This window comes from Daucus carota, chromosome 3 (assembly GCF_001625215.2).
Source record: "Daucus carota subsp. sativus chromosome 3, DH1 v3.0, whole genome shotgun sequence".
NCBI classification, from domain to species: domain Eukaryota; kingdom Viridiplantae; phylum Streptophyta; class Magnoliopsida; order Apiales; family Apiaceae; genus Daucus; species Daucus carota.
This window is the reverse complement of record NC_030383.2, coordinates 1885198-1908299: the sequence shown is the minus strand read 5'-3', so window position 1 is coordinate 1908299 and position 23102 is coordinate 1885198.

Sequence of the window (23102 nt, the reverse complement as noted above, 5' to 3'; positions counted from 1 at the left end):
CGCGGCACGGATCTCGAGATGATGAGAGGTGGAGATGCGTCGAAAATCTTACACACTCCTCACATTCCGGCACTTATTATAATGTACCAAGTGAGAGTATTTATAACAAACTTATATATTAGGGTTTATTTTCTAGTAAACAAATTTTAAGATCTTAAAATCAACTAAAATAATAATTTAAGGTCAAAAATCCTTCTAGGCCAACTTTGAACTTCCATAGTGTGAGAAAGCCATATATATATATATATATATATATATATATATATACAGTTGAGAGATATTTGTGCCTGAGAAAATCTAAGAAGGTAGTCGATATGTTTAATATCCTTCTCAAATCCTCACCATAGCATGACCTCACCAAAATCATTGATGATGCAAAAATAATAAAATCATTATTGAAAGTAAGCATTAAAATCCTCATTCGTCATCCATTTCAATAAACTATACGTAAATATTATAAGGAGTCATATGATAAAAAATTTAGCGTAAAATACTGAACAACACAACCTCGGTTCCATAAGTTTTATAGTTGGAGAACGGGGACTCGACACGTATTTTAAGAGTCCGTAAAACATGCTTGTATAAATTTTTTTAAAAAAATTTCTCTTTCTAAATAAAAGTTTAGTGTTTACATTTTTATTCAAAAAAAGAAAAATTTAACATAAAAAATATTAAATTATATTTTATATGCACCTTAAAATGCGTGACGAAAAACGAAAAAAATATATGGAAATGGGTAGGTGGAGTGAGTATAACTTATAACATTGAGAATACTTGCTTTGCCCTTCTTGAGATTTTATATTTTATTGTATAATTTAAGTATAAGAAGTCGGTTGTTCGAGAAAATTAATCGATTGAATCAAATTTTGAAAAACATGAATATAAGTAATGAATAAAATAATAAAAATTTGCATAGATTATTTATTATAACTAAGTATATGCATAAGAGTATTGTATAGTCAAATGTCACAGTTCATACGATCAGATACTTTGTAGATTTGCTCCACCAGCCCCTTCCAAAAGAGTAATAACTTTAAGATACATGATAAATATGTTTCCTTAACTACATATCTGATTTGATTGTAGACTCTCTACTAAGATCATACAGTATTTTGCAGTGTTTTTTATTTTTTAGAATTTTGATTGTACCTGTGTCTTATTTCTATTTAACTAGTTGAATCTTCAAATGAAATCATTTGTGTGAGAGTTCTAATTTTTTTAAATTCACTGTTCATGTTTATTATATGTTTTTTAGCGTTTTAACAGTACCGATGCATTATTCATGTTTAACTAGTTGAATCTTGAAAATAAAATCATGTGTGTGAGTATCCTAGTTTCTTTACATGATTTAATGTGTTTTTTGTATTTTAAGGATTTTGATTGTACCTATGATTTGTTACTGTTCTATTAGTTAAAATCTTAAAATGAAATATTTATATGAGTGTCGAGACTCTTTTCTTCATCTTTATGTATGAAGTAATTAGTACAAAATAAGATGTATCTAATACCCAATATTTTCATTTATTAACTTTATTGGATGTCCAATATTTTCATTTATTAATTTTATTGGATGTCTAATCTGTAGTTGAACAAAAATGTTAGTATTTATAGTTATTAAAATGTCTTACTCCTCTGTTTATACTTTATCATGATATACAAAATTATTTATGTGTTTAAATTTATTTCAGTGCAATTTATTGAATGAGATGCCTGATCTGGAAAATGATTTATTTCAGTACAATTTATTGAATGAGATGCCTGATCTGGAAAGTTGTATTCAACCAGAGAGCATGCACTAAGCTTGTATATACTATTTTTCTCGACACATGTTTGTTTGTATATATATACTTTTTTGACTCTGTCTTGTTTGATTGTATATTTCAGACTGTTGCTGGGCGATTTCCGTTGCTACAGTGATAGACTATCTTTATTATTTTGAAAGGATATCTTCGATATATAATTATTTATATATTTGTTTCGGTATTTGTGACAAACATTAAAATTAAATTCACCTAGTAATCCTCCCAAATAGGACATTAATTTATTTGATTAATTAAAAGTGGAAAGTTATTTTTGGCAAGTAATTTTTAATCTCTAAATTTTCCTTCATATCAAAATACATTTATTTTTAAAGGAAATTTTTCTGATTACGCAATAGTGGCGCAGAGGCGTTTCGTAAGACTAGATTACTTCTTTCTTGCTACTGCAATATTAAAATTACATGACGCTCGAAAAAGGACTATCAAGATTTGGTATTCTTTAGAGTACTCATGTTACATTATTTACAAAATTTATATTTAAAGTAATTTATTCCATATTTAAAACATTTATTATCTCTCGGAATAAATTATTTTAAATCTTTCAAAAATTACTAAATCCTTCATTCCTCAAGATTTATTTTATCCAAGGAAGGATTTATTTTCTCCATATTAATATTTGTCTCTAAAAATATTAATATCACTTTTATACCTCTTCTGAAATATTTTCTCCCGGTCTCTCAAATTCAGTATTTTTTTCGGAGAAAAATATTCACAATACTTAGAAAGCTCTTTCAACGTATCAAATTCATGATTTATCATGAACAATATTTTTCTAAGTATTTTGGTATCAAAACCTTCGTCAAGTATCCTTCTCTGTTTTCCAAAAGACGAAGTGTTTCGGTTTTTCATAAAACGGCTTTTATCTTAGAAAATCGGTTTAAATACCTTAAGATTATTCCCGTCCCTCAAAAGTATTTTATCTTTATGGGAATATATTTTAAGTATTTATTCAAGTTTTAAGTTTGGCCATATTCCCTCTCTGATAATTTCGAAAGAATTATCGTATTTTATTTAAAACCCGAAAACCTGATTTATCGTTTTAAATCCAAATAAAATACTTCCACTTGCCAAAATGACTTGAAACTTGAGATTAGCCAATTAAACATTATTCTTAGTGCATGGTTAAATTTTCGTAATTTTCCGAGAACTTGCATTTCGGAGCGTTTTCTGTCTGCCGACCCGATCACTGGCTGAACGTTTGACCAAGCTAGGGTTGACCAAAAATTACCAAAATTTCCAGAATGCCATTTTCTAATATTCTAAGATTTATCATATTTTTTCCGTAATTTATTTCGCACGTTCGAAATATCGCATTTTTAATGTAACGATTTTTATCGGTATCTCGTAAAGCGTGTCTGTCTTCTAGTGCAATAAATGCCCTGCATTTTTAGTCCAAGATGCTGGTCAAGAACACCTTTTTAGGTGTGGGGGACAAGGGGACAAAGTTGAGTGGTGGCCAAGGTTTGCAAAATTACCATTTGCATTTTTACTTCTACTTTTCTTACATTTACCCCACCCATTCTCTCCTATAAATACACCCCTCCACCCATTCATTTTTCCTAAGCTAATAGCCAAATATATGCTGAGATTTTAGAGAAGAAACACTCTCCCAAAGTTTATTCAAGTGCCCACTTCTTCTACTTCATCTTTAAAACCTTCGATTCTTCATATATTCCGATATATACAAGGTTTTAAACCCCGAAGCTTCGTTCCACCCAACCAAGCTCCGCTCATCTTAGCATTTTCATAAACCACTCGTTTCAACCTCCCGAAGGGCTGCCCAAATTCGTTCGTGTGCTTAAAGTCGTATCGAACCTCCGACGAGTTTCTCCGGCGAACTTTCGTGCATTAATCGTGTAAGTGGTTTCTTTTAGCTTCAATTATCCGAGTCTTAATCGACCATTTTCAAAGGGCTTTTTAAACAAATTTCTCTTCATCTTAAGCTCTCTTGATTTCAAAATACTCGAGTTGGCCACTCGTTATTATCGGGAATTTGTGCACTAACTTTATTTGCTCACTAACTCATATTTGTGCTCCCATTCCCATCACTCCCATACCCTTCTTGTTTTAGTGAGAAACCCATTTTTCAGCCCTGTGCTCGGTGGGGATATCATTAAGATAAGATACGTGGTATTACGTGTTTATTTTCCGAACGTGTGTGACGTGAGTGATTTTACTTGTTTCGGTGGTAAACCCCGTTTGGGCCTTTTCGCTATCGCGGGGTGTTATCCGAACAAGCTACTTGGTTCGATTGCGTTCGTGAGAGTGTGTGCGATATATCTTGCTCGACTTCGACTCCGTCTTTTCAAACTCACTCATCACTCGATTTTATTAAAATCAACAACTTATATTTCTCCGCGCGATATAATTTGTTAAAATTGAACCAACGACTTAACCACCATACTAAAACGTTATAATCGACTAATTTCAACGTGGTTAAAATTGGACTAAAACTTGCGGAACCAAAACTTTTATAAAACAAGGATATATTTGCTTGTGGATATTGTGTTCTAACTTTTGCAGTGAGGTGAAGTGAAGTGAGGTGATCTTCGTTCTAAGACCCAAGTCTTTGACGTATTGACGGGGAGTTGATAGTCATCGCACCGTGAAGAAGAGGAAAGACCCAAGACCTAATACCTAAGATCCAAGACCGGCGAAAGGTTTAGAAGTACAAAGACCACTGGAGGTGCAACGACTTTGAGGAAGTAACGAGGATAGTTACGTTCCGAGACAAGTCTTGTTATTTACATTTATAGTGAGGAGGTAACGAAGAGTTACGCTCCAAGATATATATTTGTAAAGGCTTCTCCGCCTACTGTAAAGGAGTTCTTTATAGTAGAGAAAATCTCGAGTCCGGGGAGGAGCTCGGGGACTGGACTAGGGGTGAGTGGACTCCAAGGGTTGAGTTAGCCACCGCGAACCAGGATAAAATCGCTCGTGTGATATTTTCCTTTTCTTTTCTTACACTTCCGCACGTAACTGCCAATACTCTCGATACAAGTTCTAAAGAAGGGGTGAAAACTTTTTAAAACGACATAAATATTTTTAATTGGTGATTAAGCTATTCAACCCCCCCCTTCTAGCTTAATTAAACCATCTATCGGGACCTAACAGTTGGTATCAGAGCAGTTACTTTTTTAAGTGCTACGGTTATAAAAGCACTCTGTAAAGTAGATCCGATATGGCCTTTATTAATGCTATCGGTTGTAGTGAAGGTCTCTCAAATTCTAGACCTCCTTTGTTTGATGGCACAAACTTTGCCACATGGAAAACTAGATTTCGCATTTATGCTAGAAGTCAAGGTGTCAAAGTTTGGATGGCCATAGAAGATGGTACAATACTTCCGACTAAAATAGTCGACGATATTATCATCGAAAAGAAAGTAAGTGAATATACTCACGATGAAGAAGATAGAATGAATATCGCCGCTAAAGCGGAAATGGTTCTCACAAGTGCACTTGCAGAAAAAGAGTATAAACGAGTAAACAATTGCAAGTCCGCACAAGAAATGTGGAACAAGTTAGTAGTTACCTATGAAGGAACTACCGACATAAAAGATTCTCGAATGGATACTTTGATCCAAGAATACGAGAACTTTAAACTCCAAGATGGAGAAAATATCATCGATATGGAAACAAGGTTTACGCGTATCATCGATGAATTAACTCAACTCGGAAAGAACTATACTCAAAACGAAAAGAATCGTCGGGTTCTTAAATCTTTGCCTCCGAGTTGGAAAGTTAAAGTTACTACGATCAAAGAGATGCACAATCTCAATGATTACCACATCGATAACTTATTCGGGAACCTTCGTGCTTACGAAGAAGATAATGTTCCGGATAAGGTCATTCCTAAAGTGGAAGACAAAAAGAAAAATATGGCTTTGAAGTCCATCTTAATCGATGAAGATGAAAACGACGAAGAGTTGAACGAAGAACTCCAAAATCTCGACGAAAGTGAGATAGCTCTTTTAACGAGACAACTCCGTCGTGTACTTCAAAGTAAAGCTCAACGGTATGGAAAAGGCTTCCTTAAATCGAATAATCAACAAAGAGTTTTTAACTCTAACGGAAGGCCAAATTACTCTCAAAATTATACTCCTAACAATAAGAGTAATTATCCTACCACGGGCTATAACAAGGGCAAAATCAATCAAAGTCCCAATGGTTATAATAATGCCAATAACAATGGTACTTACACTCCTCCTAAGCCAAAAGAACAAACTCCGGAGGAAACACCTAATGTGTGTTTTGAGTGTAAGCAACCCGGTCACTTTAAACGGGAATGTCCTAAGCTCTCTAAGGGACGAATTCTCGTGGCCGAAAATGGTTGGGATTTAAGTGAAGATGAAGAAACTTCGGAAGCTACGGAAGAAGTGGTTAACTTGTGCTTAATGGCTCTCGAGGATGATTCTTCGTCATCGGACATCTCCACTTCAAATGATGAGGTAAGCTCTCGTACTAAACTTTTACATAATATGCATCTTTTTAATGACTCTTCGTTAAACTTGCTAGATATGAGTAAAAGTGATTTGATTGATTTGTTGGTTGAAATGAATGAAAGAAATAATAGTGTAAATCAACATACCCTCTCTCGGATAAGTGAATTAAATCTTAAACACGAGGAGGAAGTCTCATCTTTATGTGAACAAAACGATTTCTTGAAAAATGAAAACAACAAGTATAAGGATGTTGTTACAAAGCTAGAAATCGAAAATATATCCTTAGTTTTGAACACCGAAGAATTAGAAAACGAGAAGTTACAACTAAATGAAAACACTCGTATGCTTCATGTTGACTTACTAAACTTAAAAATTCAAAATGAGTCATTGGCTCAAGGTAAGTCAAATTCGGTTGTTCAAAAGGATAATGATGAATTGGTTCATGCCTTAAGTGAAAAAGATGAAATATTCGAGTTGGAAACTCAAAGGCTTAAAGATGAACACTCCAAGATCTTAGCTCAAGTTATGAATCAAGAAAGGATTCTTAACGACAAAATTAATATTTTGAGCAAAGAAAAAGATGATCTTGAGAGAACAATTCAAAAGTTCACAAAAGGGAATGAGTTGTTAGATAAAATGGTACATTCGAAAATATCATATAACCATGAAGGTTTAGGATATGATAAAAATGCTCAACCTAAGAAGTTTGTACAAGGAAAGAAACAAACTACTTTTGTCCCCGCAACACCAAAGTATAAATGCTCTTATTGCAATAAAGATGGACATACGGTTGAATATTGCAAAATAAAGAATGGTGAGATTAAGGGGAAGTATATGTGGGTTCGTAAAGGAACTAAACCATATACAAAGGTTGATCGTTTTGTACCTAATAACTATGTTGATGGCACTCAAAGAAAACCAAAGTTTAGTTATGTTCAAAAACCCATTGCTTATCAAAATAGAAATTCGGGGTATAAGACATATACTAATGGTCAATCGTCTAGAAGTCATTTTGTTCCTAATCATCGTTTCTATCCTCAAAATACCATGTATTATTCAAATGATAGAAACAACATGTATCAAGGTGGCAATTATCAAAAACCAAGATACTATGATTATTCTAGGAACAATGCATCTAGAAACTACTATGTACCTACTCATGCTTATACCATGCCTAGTTTCTATAATGCAAATGCTTATCATGATACTCTAACCCGAGGACCCTCAAGACAAAAGGGTACCTATAAATTCTATTGATTTGTTTTGTAGGTGTGCCTTGTTACTAAACGAGACATGTGGTATCTTGATAGTGGTTGTTCGAGACATATGACCGGTAATAAGTCACTCTTGAAAAGCATTAGAAAGGTCACCGCTGGAAGTGTCACGTTTGGAGATAGTAGCAAGGGGAGTATCATTGGTATTGGCGATATTGGGAATGAACATTTCAAGATTGCTAATGTACAACTAGTTACGGGACTTAAGTATAATCTTCTCTCCATTAGTCAACTTTGCGATAATGGATATAAGGTGATTTTCTATCCTACTCATTGTTCTATCTTAAATAAGGATGGAAAATTAATGCTTACTTGTCCTCGTAGCAAAAATGTGTACACTTGCGATATTAGTAAACATTCTAATGTATGTCTAATTACTACACAAGATGACCCTTGGTTATGGCATCGTAGATTAGGTCATGCGAATATGAAGTTAATAAAGAATATCTCAATGAATGATCATGTTAGGGGTATACCAAAGTTAAACTATCAAAAAGATCATACTTGTGAAGCTTGTGAAATTGGAAAGCAAATACGAGCTTCTCACAAAGCTAAGTTTATGGTATCAACCTCTAGACCTCTCGAGTTATTACACATGGATTTAATCGGACCGGTTCCGGTACTAAGTCTCGGAGGTTGTTCTTATACATTGGTCATTGTTGATGATTTTTCACGATTTACGTGGACGGAATTTCTCAAATCAAAAAGTGATGCTTTTGAATCATTTGCTTCTTTATGTAAGAAGATTCAAAATCAACAAAATAATACCATTGTCTACATAAGGACTGACCATGGTAAGGAATTTGAGAATTCTAGTTTCACTACCTTTTGTGAGGATAATGGTATAACTCACAACTTCTCGGCTCCATACACACCTCAATCTAATGGAGTTGTAGAAAGGAAAAATAGGACTTTACAAGAAATGGCAAGTACCATGCTTAATGAATATCGTCGTCCTAAATATTTTTGGGCCGAAGCTATGTCTACAGCTTGTCATATTCTAAATCGAGTCTTATTACGTCCTATGACACAAAAGACTCCCTATGAAATTTATTTTGGAAAAACTCCTAAGGTTAGTTATTTTAGAGTTTTCGGGAGCAAATGCTTTATCTTAAATTCGAAGGATTACCTTACTAAATTTGATCCTAAATCAAGTGAAGGTATATTTCTTGGTTATTCGACCAATAGTAAAGCATATCGTGTATTTAATCTTAAAACTCTTGTGGTGGAAGAATCTATGAATGTTGCTTTTGATGAATCAAAACCACCCTCGAAGTATATTGATCTTGTTGATAAAGAAGACACCGAAACGGATGGTGTTGAAGATGTTATTCGACAATTCGAAAATATGGATATGGGTATTTCCCCTCCTAATAATCCATTAGAATTGTTGCAAACCGAAGATGAACTTCCTAAAGAAATTCCATTGATAAGAAGTCATCCCTTAGATAATGTTTTAGGGGATTTGACGAAAGGAGTTCAAACCCGGTCACAAGTTCAAAATGTAGTAAATCATCTTAGTTTTCTTTCGCAAATTGAGCCTAAAACTGCTAAAGAGGCTTTGCTAGACGAGGATTGGATATCCGCAATGCAAGATGAATTAACGCAATTCACTCGTAGCAAAGTTTGGGAACTCGTTCCTCCACCCGAAGATACTTCCATTATTGGAACTAAATGGGTGTTTAGAAATAAATTAGATGAGAATGGAACGGTTGTTCGCAATAAAGCAAGATTAGTTGCTCAAGGATATACTCAAATGGAAGGAATTGATTTTGATGAAACTTATGCACCGGTAGCTAGAATTGAGTCTATTCGTATGTTTCTAGCTTTCGCGTGTCATAAAGATTTCAAAGTATATCAAATGGATGTAAAATCTGCCTTCTTAAACGGGATATTGGAAGAAGAAGTTTATGTGAAGCAACCTCCCGGTTTTGAAGATGCAGTTAATCCAGAATATGTGTATAAGCTATATAAGGCTTTATACGGATTAAAACAAGCTCCAAGAGCTTGGTATGAAAGGCTTAGTAAGTTCCTATTAGAGAATAATTTTAAGATGGGAACGGCCGATAAAACTCTATTTACACGACAAGAAAAAGATGATATACTACTTGTCCAAATTTACGTAGATGACATTATTTTCGGTTCAACAAATAATGATCTATGTAAAGAATTCTCTGAAAATATGAGTAAGGAATTCGAAATGAGTATGATGGGAGAATTAAATTTCTTTTTGGGTTTGCAAATTAGGCAATCCGATGAGGGCATACATATTTCACAATCTAAGTATTGTAAAGAAATGCTCAAGAAATTTGATATGGAGAATGCTAGACCCATATCATCTCCTATGTCAACTTCTGACAAATTAACAGAAGATCCGAAAGGAATTCCTGTTGACACTAAGAAATATCGTGGCATGATTGGTAGTTTGCTATATATTACCGCTAGTAGACCCGATATTCAATATAGTGTTTGTAAGTGTGCTAGATTCCAAGTTGCTCCAAAGGAATCGCACTTATCCGCTGTTAAACGGATATTAAGATACTTAAAAGGCACGATGGATCTTGGCCTTTGGTATCCTAAAGGTGTACCTTTTGAACTAGTATGTTTTTCTGATTCTGATTATGCCGGACATTTGGTAGACAGAAAAAGTACTAGTGGTACGTGTCAATTCCTTGGTGGATGTTTAGTTTCGTGGTTTTCCAAGAAACAAAATTCTGTATCCATATCCACTACGGAAGCTGAATATATAGCCGCTGCTAAATGTTGTGCACAAATATTATGGATGAAGCAAACATTGGCGGATTATAATATTAATTTTAATGTTATATCTATTTTATGCGATAACACGAGTGCAATTGACTTAAGTAAAAATCCCGTATTGCACTCAAGATCAAAGCATATAGATATACGACATCACTTCTTACGTGATCATGTCAATAAAGGTGATATCAAAATGACTCATGTGGAAACTGAGCATAATGTCGCTGACATATTCACAAAGCCTTTAAGTTCCGAAAGATTCGCTAAACTCCGTTTGGATTTAGGAATGCTGGAATATTCAAAGTGATTAATTTTGGCCAAATATATTTTAAATAGAATTTTTATCATATATACTAGTCATCTTACGTGTGAGAAATTTTATCAAACGAAATTCTTCTTGTGTGTACTCTTAAAGTTCAGATTTGTCAATGAGAATTTATTGATCGGACTTTTATGAGTTAGAGCACTGATTTATTTCGTATACAATTGATAACATTTCTTAGGCGAGCGAATATTTTATTAAAAATATTTCTAAGATACTATGTATATGGCATTAATCCTATTTACAATACACACTTTTTAATTGCCAAAATTAATAATAATATAATTTTAATATCCACCTATTTTATGTGTTTGATGATTATACATAATTTTATCCAATATAATTTTAAAATACCTTTTTCTCAAAAATTGGATAAATTTATGAAATTATCAATTTGTGGATTATATTTATTTACCCTAAATTTGGTAAATATAATTATTTTATATTTATCTCCTAAATTACTTTTTATTAAAATTTTGTCCAAATACACTTGAAATCATTTTTATAATTTGGACAATAATATTCTAAGGGAGATATATATTTTTAAATTATTTTTCCGATTTTTTATACTATTTAATATATATTTTTCGAAAATAAATGTATTAAAAATTCAAAAATCTGTTTAAAATTCGCGGATCTTTAACCCTACCCGTATAAACAAATCCCGACCCGACTTGCTGGATTAATCCTAGCCATCAGATATAACCCTAGAGTCTATCTCGACCGTTCGAGATACTTATATATGTATATGTACAGTGCATTGAAGAGTAGCCGCACTGTTCATTTCTCTCGACTCTCTCTCGAGTCTTCTCTCTCGAACTCTCTCGAGTTCTCTCTCCTCTTCAATGGCGATTTCATGCGTCCTGATTATCGCCTCTTCAATTCGATCCTTACTACACTTCATCTATTCGATCTAAACACTGGCTTTGCTTTAAATCGATCTAAATCTTATGGGTAGGTTACAACAAATGGATTTCGACCCCGAAATCTTATCGTCGCCTTAATTGACGATGAGATTAGGTCATAATCCAACATCTATATATATATATTATACTAATCTCAGTTGATTTCGATTCGTTTTTCAAAACCCTCTTTCTAGGGTTTCTCAAATCGACATCTCAAATGGTTTTTCTAGATGATTTTGCAGGTTTGATGATGATTCTAGTATAGATCGGAGATGTTCAACGCCTTTTCACTCTGTCTTAAGGGCTAGGGGTTCTCGACGAATCAGTATCGCACCTCCCTCCGCCGATTGAGAGCCTACAAATCTCTTATCTCACTCAGTTTGATTTAGTTTTCGAAACCCTGACTTTAGGGTTTGTATTTTACATCGATTACTAACCCGATTTAATTAGGTTCTTGCAGGTACTGGCTAAAATGGTGAGTCCTTGACTCGACCAAGTCCGATTGGACGAAAATCTGTTACTTAAACCCAAGGGGTTTCAAACCCTAATCCAAGCATCGGGGCTTGTAGCTTGTTTGTTGGAGCTCGGACTCGATCCATGCAATCCAAGCTGAATCGAGGGCGATTAAATCGCTTTGAGGGTTGGGTGTTAAAACCCTAACCTGACCTCGAAGTCAGTTGGACTTATGGTCATGTTTACAGCGCCGGAAACAGCTTAAAGACTTCTGAATCTCCATCGTTCATTTATCTACAGGCTGTAAGGTAAGGATTTCAGGAGATTCACTACCCTGAAACTATGGTGAGGGGTTCTTACGGCCTATGCCGCTCTAGAACTCATATTATATCTCTTTGTAATTAAAACCGAGTATATGTGGTTGTGGTTGAATGACTTATATGAATATGTGTGTTAACTGACCCAGACATGCTCTTGTTCCTTTTAAAATGTTACACTGTTGAAACTCTGTTTGTGACATGTTTTTAAAACTGATTATCTGTCTGTATTAACTTTGAAAATTTTAGTTTGAAAAATGAACTTTGATTGACTAAGCTGTGCATTCATGTGTGTAAAAAGTATTGTCTGAACTCGAATTCATGCCATCAAGTATTATGTGTCAGCATGTGTTATGTGAAAAACCTGTGATGTATATATGACTTGGCTGTTGAAACATGAGAATATGTCTCCTTGAGTATGTATCTTGATAATATGAGTGTTATTGTGGATGAAATTATGTGCTAAATTTCTTGACACATGAATATATATGTTAAGTTGCTAAGTCAAAAATCTAATGTTTCAAGCTGTGGTAAAAATAAGTGTGTCAAAATTTGTTAGAAAATCACTAATTTTTAATACCTTGAAAGCATGTATGTATCCTCACTAAATTGAATAATTTAAAACGTGCTATTTTGACTATAACCTCTGATTTTGTGAAACTGTTGTGCTAAATAAATCTTGGGAATTAAGCCCTTAGTCACATTCTGTGTTAATACCTGTTAATCTGAGTATGTTATCCTATATGTATGATTTATAAGAAAATTAGACTTTATGAAAATAGGCTAAAAATGTTTTTGTAAAAATCTGCTATAATCTGGCTTTCTGACCATAAGTTAAATTAGATAAAGTATTGAGTCTTTGATAATTTGAGTTATTTTTAAAACTGATAAAATACCCATACTTGTCAAAATTATTTTTTTAACCTCTCTTAAATTCTATGGAAAACTCAAGTTTTGATCCCTATATGTGTTTGCTATATATATACCTTATGTGAGAATTATATGTGAGGCTGCTAATGCTTGTTTGTTTTCTGATGCCATGCCAGTAGAGCTTTGAAATCTTAAGTTTTCTGATACAAACTTCTGATATTACTGGTTATATGAATCTCTGTGGATATATATGTATGCAGTCTGACTTCTTGTATTATGTGCAATGGTTGAAAATAGTATCCTTCATTAATTGTATAGTCTGGCTAATCTCTGCTTAACAGACCTGCATCCTTCTTGCTTGCCTGATATATAAATTGTATGTACGGATTATATCTAGTCCCTCCTTATCTACTTGTAATCCAATGCCATGAATAACTAATTGCTTCATGCTGAGTGTCTCACTGGTACTTGTAATATCTGGATGATTAAACCTTGTCCATGCATACTCTGTAAAATATCTGATGTGATGAAATACTACCTGCTTTGTCTGCTTAAATTTGAAATGTATTATGGTATAAATTGCATGAACTAGTATGAATGTCATATAATACCTGCTGTCTGATCCCTTGTTTGTGTGAAATACCATGGTATTTGCCTAATAATTAACTTGAATGGTCATCCAAATCTACTGGATATAGTCATAGGTGATAATCTTTGTATTAAAACAGTGAATGATAGAACTTAAGTCTAGAACTAAGTATATTATGCATAATTCAAACTGCTTGTATATGAGTTCTGTGCTATCATGCCTATCTTGTATCCTGTACCTTGTGAAAGTTTGAATGTTATCCACCTGTGTATACCTTTGAAACTTGAAATCTTAACTGTACTGGAGTTTCTGGAAATACATGTTATATGTACTTGCTGAGATATGCTTAAATGCCATCAGTTTTTGTCTACTTAAACTATAATATGCCAGTTGTATATGATCTGATTGTATGCTATGTGACAAATTTGTATATTTGACTTGTTATGGATACCCTGACTATGCCAGTTGTTTAAGTGGAAGCTGCCAAGTATTGATAAGTTGGTACCTGGATGTGTGAGTATTCTATATAGGAACCTGGTCCTTTAGAAATTATTTTGAGAAATAATTTAATTAAATTGGCACACTCACACACCTGCCCACACACAAAGACATGGCTGGGGATCCCTTTGAGAGCCCCAGTATCTTGACACTGGTGTGTTTAACGGCCACTTAGAATTAGGAATCACTTTAATTAAATAATCCTGTAATTTAGTTTACTTCTTATAATCTGGACTGTAATATCAAGGTATTTAACTCTCCCAAGGCACTGTATTTTGAAGATTACCTGTGATATCTGTTCTGCTACTTGAATGCTTGATCATGATTATTGTATGCTTGTTTGTAAAGTGATATGATGCATCTGTTATACTGATATGATTCGACTTTTATTATGTATCGATTTTATTCGACTGGTTTTCCAAATAAAACGAAGTTCTTAAATTTAAAAGGAATATTTTACTTCGAATTGTAAAATTTGGATTAATTGACTTTCGAGACTAAATAAAAATTGAATTTTTTTTCGGATTAAAGTGTTCTCGACTTTCTCTCACTTAAAAATGAAGATTTCTTAAAATCGAATTGGTTTGATAACGACAAAACTCGAATGCTTTTAAAATTTGGGAGTTTTTTTTACAATTAAAACTTGTACTATTTTTCTTGGAACTCAAAATTCTTGTCTCTTCTTACTCGACTGATTGATGTGCATACTTGTGTGCTTAGCTGTATTTAAATGTATATCTTGCTTGCCATCTGTTCTTGAATTATATTGTCAATGCAAACTGTCCAAATAAGCAGATGAATGTCCCCTGGCTTCTTAAAATATATTATACCTGACCCATTTTTAAATCTGCATGCTCAACTTATCTTTTACTTTAAAAGAAAAACATTAATAACCTTTCAAAAAGTCTTGTGACAAAACGGATTTCAAAAAGTGTCATGTCTCATTTAAGGTGGTATCTTACAAAATCCCTTGATTTTTCAAACAAATCTGTGAACTGATGTCATTTGTGGGGTCCCTTCATTTACTATGATAGAGAACTTAGTACCATTCCTTTATTCCCTAGAAACCCACAAACTTCCCCTGGCCAAACAGAACCTAACCACCTTACTATATATACCACTGTCCCTTTCACTCACTTTACACCAAACTCACTTAAACACAAAACACCCAAAAATGAATTTTCAGTTACTTCCTTCCAACCCGAATCCCGACCCTAACACCCAACAATTCGACCCTAACCTCCTTGACACCATGGAAACCAAACAGCTTGTCCACTCCCAACAAGCCTCTTCTTTCAAATACTACACCCCTAAACAAAACAACTCCACTGCCACCTCCCTACTCCGAAAACCACAACATTACTACCATCCCTACCTTCCGAACCAAATTCCCTTTGCCACCAACTATAACCTTGACCCATCCCAAACCCAAACCAAAATTTACTCAAACACCATTTCCCCTCCCATCACCTTGCCACCTGTTCTCTATAGTAGGAGAAGGAAGAGCTCCACAAGTGCTCGGGTTCCACGAGTTATCAACCTTTCAAATGTTGGTAAGTTGAGCAAGATGATGAAAAATTTTCAAACGGGAATGATGGTTTTTATTCAACAAAAAGGGGATGTTCATTCGTTTTTAATGACTGCCCGATGGGACAATCTGATTTTTTATCGTGGTCAAAATTACCACACTTACCTAATGGGTGAGTTCTACGGTAATTTAGTCACGAAAACAAATCAGGCTGGTTTGTTTGTGTTTGACAGTGTTGTTCAAGGTCAGACTATCCATGTTACTATGGATGTTATTTTTCGGGCCTTAAGGATCGACCCAGCCCATATCCCTCAGCCTTGTATAAACATTTACGAGGCTTACAAGTTTAATCAACGGGATTTCGAAATCCACATCGGATTTTTCTGTGGGACAGATGCTCCCATAGGGTTGTGTCATGAGAATTGCGGAATTAGCTTCAAGCACTTTCTGCCTAGTTACCAACAACTAGCTATCATACTTAGGGCTAATCTGCTGCCTAAACCCCAAGGTGACCAATACTTTGACTTCATTGATTTAAAAATCATGTACCAACTAGTCACCAATAGGCTCGAGTTTAACATTGTTTATGTGATTATACTGAACATGTTTCTTGCTTTTCAACTGGATTACATGCCTTATGGACTACTGCTCACTGCTGTGTTTGACTTGTTTAAAATTCCTACCCCACGTGTATTTGCTCAACGTGTAGAATACTGTAGGATAGAGAATTTAGTAGTTGAACAAGTTCCCCTTAAGAAAATAGTGCCTTATAAGTATGGTCCCCCTACCCCTCCTGAAGAATCTGCTAATAGGGATTATGCTAGAGAAAATGTGATTTTAAGATCTGTTATTGATGAGCTTAAGATTAAAAATGAGAATAATATACATGAGATTAAAGCTCTTAAAAATGAAATCTTAGAAAATTCCTCTAAGATTACAGATCTAGAAGGCAAGCTGGGGATTGAGCAGGTAGAAAATGGGAAAAAGGCTGTGATAGAGTTAGATGATGATGTGGACTTTGACTCTGTGTGTGCTGGTACTGTTTCTGTGACTTCGAATCTGCCAAATCTGACAGATTTTAATGCTGAGCTGGGAATCGTGACTGCTGAACCGAATGCTTATATCGGTTGACTTTTCTGTTCTGATATTATCTAATGTGTGTTGTAAGGATGTTTTGTTGTGGGGCCAGTAACGTTGTTTCTACTGGCGTATAAAAATAAACTTGTTGCAGGTTTCTATTCCGCAATAATCAGTGAACCACACTGATTACAAGGAATATTTTGGTTGTAATATAAAACCGGCAATATTTCGGATACATTTGTCTCGTTTATTTTTCTGCAAACACGAGAACACACAATATTTATTTATTTATCGAAATTAATTTTGATAGATTAAGATCTCAAAATTAATATTCCGAATATAAAATTTAATTCTCGATCGAATGATTTAAAATCTCGACTTGAATGATAATATTAAAGGGCAACGATTTAAATACTGCTCTCGAATTAATTAAAATTCGAATTCTTTCTACAAGTTAAAGTATAAAACTGACTTGGCTACTATATATACAAAAAAAATCGATAATTTCATTTCGATTTTACAAATAAAATTAAAAAATTCGAAAAGACTTATGGGAATGAATCAGTCTACTGACTACATGTAATTCCACTGCAATTAAAGAAAAATCTGTTAAGATTTCTTCTAAATGGGAACGAAAAGACTTTATCTCCCATCACATGAATTTCAAAGCTATCTCTTCCCTAAATTAAAAGATCTTTTTGGTCTTTCTCAACCAAAGGGGAAGAAAACGATATATAAAATGTAAAGCATTCCAAAGGGGAAGGAGAACATGTGTGTATTAACGGGAAGAAGACGTTATTATATAACGTACAAAATTTAAAAATTTAAGGAAGCCTTCCCAAAATAAAATGCAAAAATCACTTTCTAACAATCTCTTGTCTATTTCAGGATCTCGGAAGGATTATGTGCTAAGTGCTTCGTGTGAGAAAATGTATTTTCTAAACTCATGCATACACGTAGGGGAAGCACACACTTTTAAAATTTAATTTTGTGTTTGTTTGACAAATACCAAAAAGGGGAAGATTGAAAGGATATCTTCGATATATAATTATTTATATATTTGTTTCGGTATTTGTGACAAACATTAAAATTAAATTCACCTAGTAATCCTCCCAAATAGGACATTAATTTATTTGATTAATTAAAAGTGGAAAGTTATTTTTGGCAAGTAATTTTTAATCTCTAAATTTTCCTTCATATCAAAATACATTTATTTTTAAAGGAAATTTTTCTGATTACGCAATAGTGGCGCAGAGGCGTTTCGTAAGACTAGATTACTTCTTTCTTGCTACTGCAATATTAAAATTACATGACGCTCGAAAAAGGACTATCAAGATTTGGTATTCTTTAGAGTACTCATGTTACATTATTTACAAAATTTATATTTAAAGTAATTTATTCCATATTTAAAACATTTATTATCTCTCGGAATAAATTATTTTAAATCTTTCAAAAATTACTAAATCCTTCATTCCTCAAGATTTATTTTATCCAAGGAAGGATTTATTTTCTCCATATTAATATTTGTCTCTAAAAATATTAATATCACTTTTATACCTCTTCTGAAATATTTTCTCCCGGTCTCTCAAATTCAGTATTTTTTTCGGAGAAAAATATTCACAATACTTAGAAAGCTCTTTCAACGTATCAAATTCATGATTTATCATGAACAATATTTTTCTAAGTATTTTGGTATCAAAACCTTCGTCAAGTATCCTTCTCTGTTTTCCAAAAGACGAAGTGTTTCGGTTTTTCATAAAACGGCTTTTATCTTAGAAAATCGGTTTAAATACCTTAAGATTATTCCCGTCCCTCAAAAGTATTTTATCTTTATGGGAATATATTTTAAGTATTTATTCAAGTTTTAAGTTTGGCCATATTCCCTCTCTGATAATTTCGAAAGAATTATCGTATTTTATTTAAAACCCGAAAACCTGATTTATCGTTTTAAATCCAAATAAAATACTTCCACTTGCCAAAATGACTTGAAACTTGAGATTAGCCAATTAAACATTATTCTTAGTGCATGGTTAAATTTTCGTAATTTTCCGAGAACTTGCATTTCGGAGCGTTTTCTGTCTGCCGACCCGATCACTGGCTGAACGTTTGACCAAGCTAGGGTTGACCAAAAATTACCAAAATTTCCAGAATGCCATTTTCTAATATTCTAAGATTTATCATATTTTTTCCGTAATTTATTTCGCACGTTCGAAATATCGCATTTTTAATGTAACGATTTTTATCGGTATCTCGTAAAGCGTGTCTGTCTTCTAGTGCAATAAATGCCCTGCATTTTTAGTCCAAGATGCTGGTCAAGAACACCTTTTTAGGTGTGGGGGACAAGGGGACAAAGTTGAGTGGTGGCCAAGGTTTGCAAAATTACCATTTGCATTTTTACTTCTACTTTTCTTACATTTACCCCACCCATTCTCTCCTATAAATACACCCCTCCACCCATTCATTTTTCCTAAGCTAATAGCCAAATATATGCTGAGATTTTAGAGAAGAAACACTCTCCCAAAGTTTATTCAAGTGCCCACTTCTTCTACTTCATCTTTAAAACCTTCGATTCTTCATATATTCCGATATATACAAGGTTTTAAACCCCGAAGCTTCGTTCCACCCAACCAAGCTCCGCTCATCTTAGCATTTTCATAAACCACTCGTTTCAACCTCCCGAAGGGCTGCCCAAATTCGTTCGTGTGCTTAAAGTCGTATCGAACCTCCGACGAGTTTCTCCGGCGAACTTTCGTGCATTAATCGTGTAAGTGGTTTCTTTTAGCTTCAATTATCCGAGTCTTAATCGACCATTTTCAAAGGGCTTTTTAAACAAATTTCTCTTCATCTTAAGCTCTCTTGATTTCAAAATACTCGAGTTGGCCACTCGTTATTATCGGGAATTTGTGCACTAACTTTATTTGCTCACTAACTCATATTTGTGCTCCCATTCCCATCACTCCCATACCCTTCTTGTTTTAGTGAGAAACCCATTTTTCAGCCCTGTGCTCGGTGGGGATATCATTAAGATAAGATACGTGGTATTACGTGTTTATTTTCCGAACGTGTGTGACGTGAGTGATTTTACTTGTTTCGGTGGTAAACCCCGTTTGGGCCTTTTCGCTATCGCGGGGTGTTATCCGAACAAGCTACTTGGTTCGATTGCGTTCGTGAGAGTGTGTGCGATATATCTTGCTCGACTTCGACTCCGTCTTTTCAAACTCACTCATCACTCGATTTTATTAAAATCAACAACTTATATTTCTCCGCGCGATATAATTTGTTAAAATTGAACCAACGACTTAACCACCATACTAAAACGTTATAATCGACTAATTTCAACGTGGTTAAAATTGGACTAAAACTTGCGGAACCAAAACTTTTATAAAACAAGGATATATTTGCTTGTGGATATTGTGTTCTAACTTTTGCAGTGAGGTGAAGTGAAGTGAGGTGATCTTCGTTCTAAGACCCAAGTCTTTGACGTATTGACGGGGAGTTGATAGTCATCGCACCGTGAAGAAGAGGAAAGACCCAAGACCTAATACCTAAGATCCAAGACCGGCGAAAGGTTTAGAAGTACAAAGACCACTGGAGGTGCAACGACTTTGAGGAAGTAACGAGGATAGTTACGTTCCGAGACAAGTCTTGTTATTTACATTTATAGTGAGGAGGTAACGAAGAGTTACGCTCCAAGATATATATTTGTAAAGGCTTCTCCGCCTACTGTAAAGGAGTTCTTTATAGTAGAGAAAATCTCGAGTCCGGGGAGGAGCTCGGGGACTGGACTAGGGGTGAGTGGACTCCAAGGGTTGAGTTAGCCACCGCGAACCAGGATAAAATCGCTCGTGTGATATTTTCCTTTTCTTTTCTTACACTTCCGCACGTAACTGCCAATACTCTCGATACAAGTTCTAAAGAAGGGGTGAAAACTTTTTAAAACGACATAAATATTTTTAATTGGTGATTAAGCTATTCAACCCCCCCCTTCTAGCTTAATTAAACCATCTATCGGGACCTAACATATTTGGATATAAAAAAAAGAAAAGTTTGAACACTCCCCCAAGATATATTAGACCGCGTTTGGCACTATTACCCCTTGAAAGTAGAAAACCCCAATAGATAAGAAGATTGGATTAAGACAGAGGTGTTAAAGAATATGAGGCTGGATTTCTCGCTGACTATGAGTTTAAGAGAAGATTGGATGAAGACAGAGGTGGGATCGATAAAAGATCAGAGGTAATTTTATAATTATCCACCCTCACGTTTGTATATCAATATATATTTTGAATTATTTAATATTTTTTCTTTGATTTTGTGTCGTAGTTGCATAGGATTTTTACCGGAAACTATCAAATACTTGAGACGGTTCAAGATGTGATTTAATCCCTGAAGAAGAAAAAACAGGCCATGATCAGTTTCATTGTTGTGACCCGAAAATTTGCCTCCTACATAACATATCAAAAAATTGTTTTTCCATTTGATTTAATTTATAAAATTAATATATTAAAACGAAACTTAAAATATTAAAATAATTTATTAAGCATGCGAAATGTGTAGATAAAGATTATAGTAGAAACATCTTATTATGTAATTCTTTACATAATAGAATTATGTAATTCTTTACCGGTGCACAACATAAACAATTCATTTCCATTTTGATTAGAATGTTCAATTTCAAAATGATAACACATAAAACAAAATTTTAATATTTGGACTATGTATTTATTTACCGTTACATATATGTTGTATAAGTAGGAAATGGGTGTTTACAGGCTACCACCTACTCGTGGTGATGATTCTTTAAAAAAACATGTTGTTGTCATTGTGGGTGCGAACGAGGAGGAAAACTATTTTAGATTAAAAATGGTGGGGAACATGAGGAGACAATGGCTATAAGAGAGTGGAGTTTGTTGCTTTGAAGGAAAAATATTTTAGATTAAAAATGGTCGGCAACATGAAGAGACAATGACTATGAGAGAGTGGAGTTTGGTGCTTTGAAGGAAAAATATTTAGATTAAAAATGGTTGGGAACATGAGAAGACAATAGCTATGAGAGAGTGGAATTTGATGCTCTGTTCAATCCTCAACATACAAACAATACTATTCTAGCGGAAGATTTGAGTTCTTACGTGTCTATCTTTATAAAATAAAATTAATTATTATTATAACTTATTTAAACTTATTCGATGAAAGATTGAGATATATTGATGTATTTTAATTGAACGTTAGACCTATTTGATGCAAGATTGAGATTGATTATATTATGTTTTTAGAATAACATACGTTACTTGAAATATTATTTCAACAAATAAAATGATCAGCACTATATTTTTTCGATATATTTTTTTAATAGTTATATTTTTTCTGTACATTTCTTCAAATAAGACATCCAATGCATGAACTTTTTTATTCGATTTTATTAATGCATAATTTTATAACATTATATTTTTTGATCTTTTGTATTATGTAAAGGAAAATTTTTGTAGCCCTCAAATTATCTGGAAAATAATTTTTTTAAGAGCTCCTCTAATTTAAATATCAAAAACAAAATTTTCTTTTTGATAGTCTAACTTTTAAGGAAGGAATCCTTTTTATGGTCTAAAAGCAGTGCAAAATAAAATGACGAAAACTCTTCATCCCAATCCAATTCGCATCCTTTCATCCTCAAATTAAGATTTTATTCTTCTTATTTCATAATTATCTTCACAACATCTATATATATGTCTTCGAAAATCTACAATCATGATACAACACCTCATTAAAATTACAAATACCCTTAAAATGGATATTTCTCTTTCTATTAATCCATTTCCACTCTAATATTTGTTGTACAATTTCAAATCTTATATAATTATATAATTTTCACTCATATTTCTACTCCAGAATTTTTTAAAAAGACGAAATAAAGTAAAAAAATGGATGTAATTATAACATAATTTAACTCTTAAACTTTTGCTTCAAAAATAAAATGAAAATGAAAAAAATAAAATGAAAATGAAAACACATTTATTTTCAATTACACTGCAGGTCTTAAATTCCAATCTTCTCCCAACCTTTTTTTTCCCTTTAATAATTAGAGTTAAGTTCCATTTAGTTCACATATTTACTGTAGTAACGTAGACCACGTATGTTCTGCAACTATAGAATGGCATAAAAACATTGCAAAATGTATGAAACTTGTTATTTTGTGAAATACATTCTATAAATATCACTATTTCATGAAAAATATTGAAAATCATTTATAT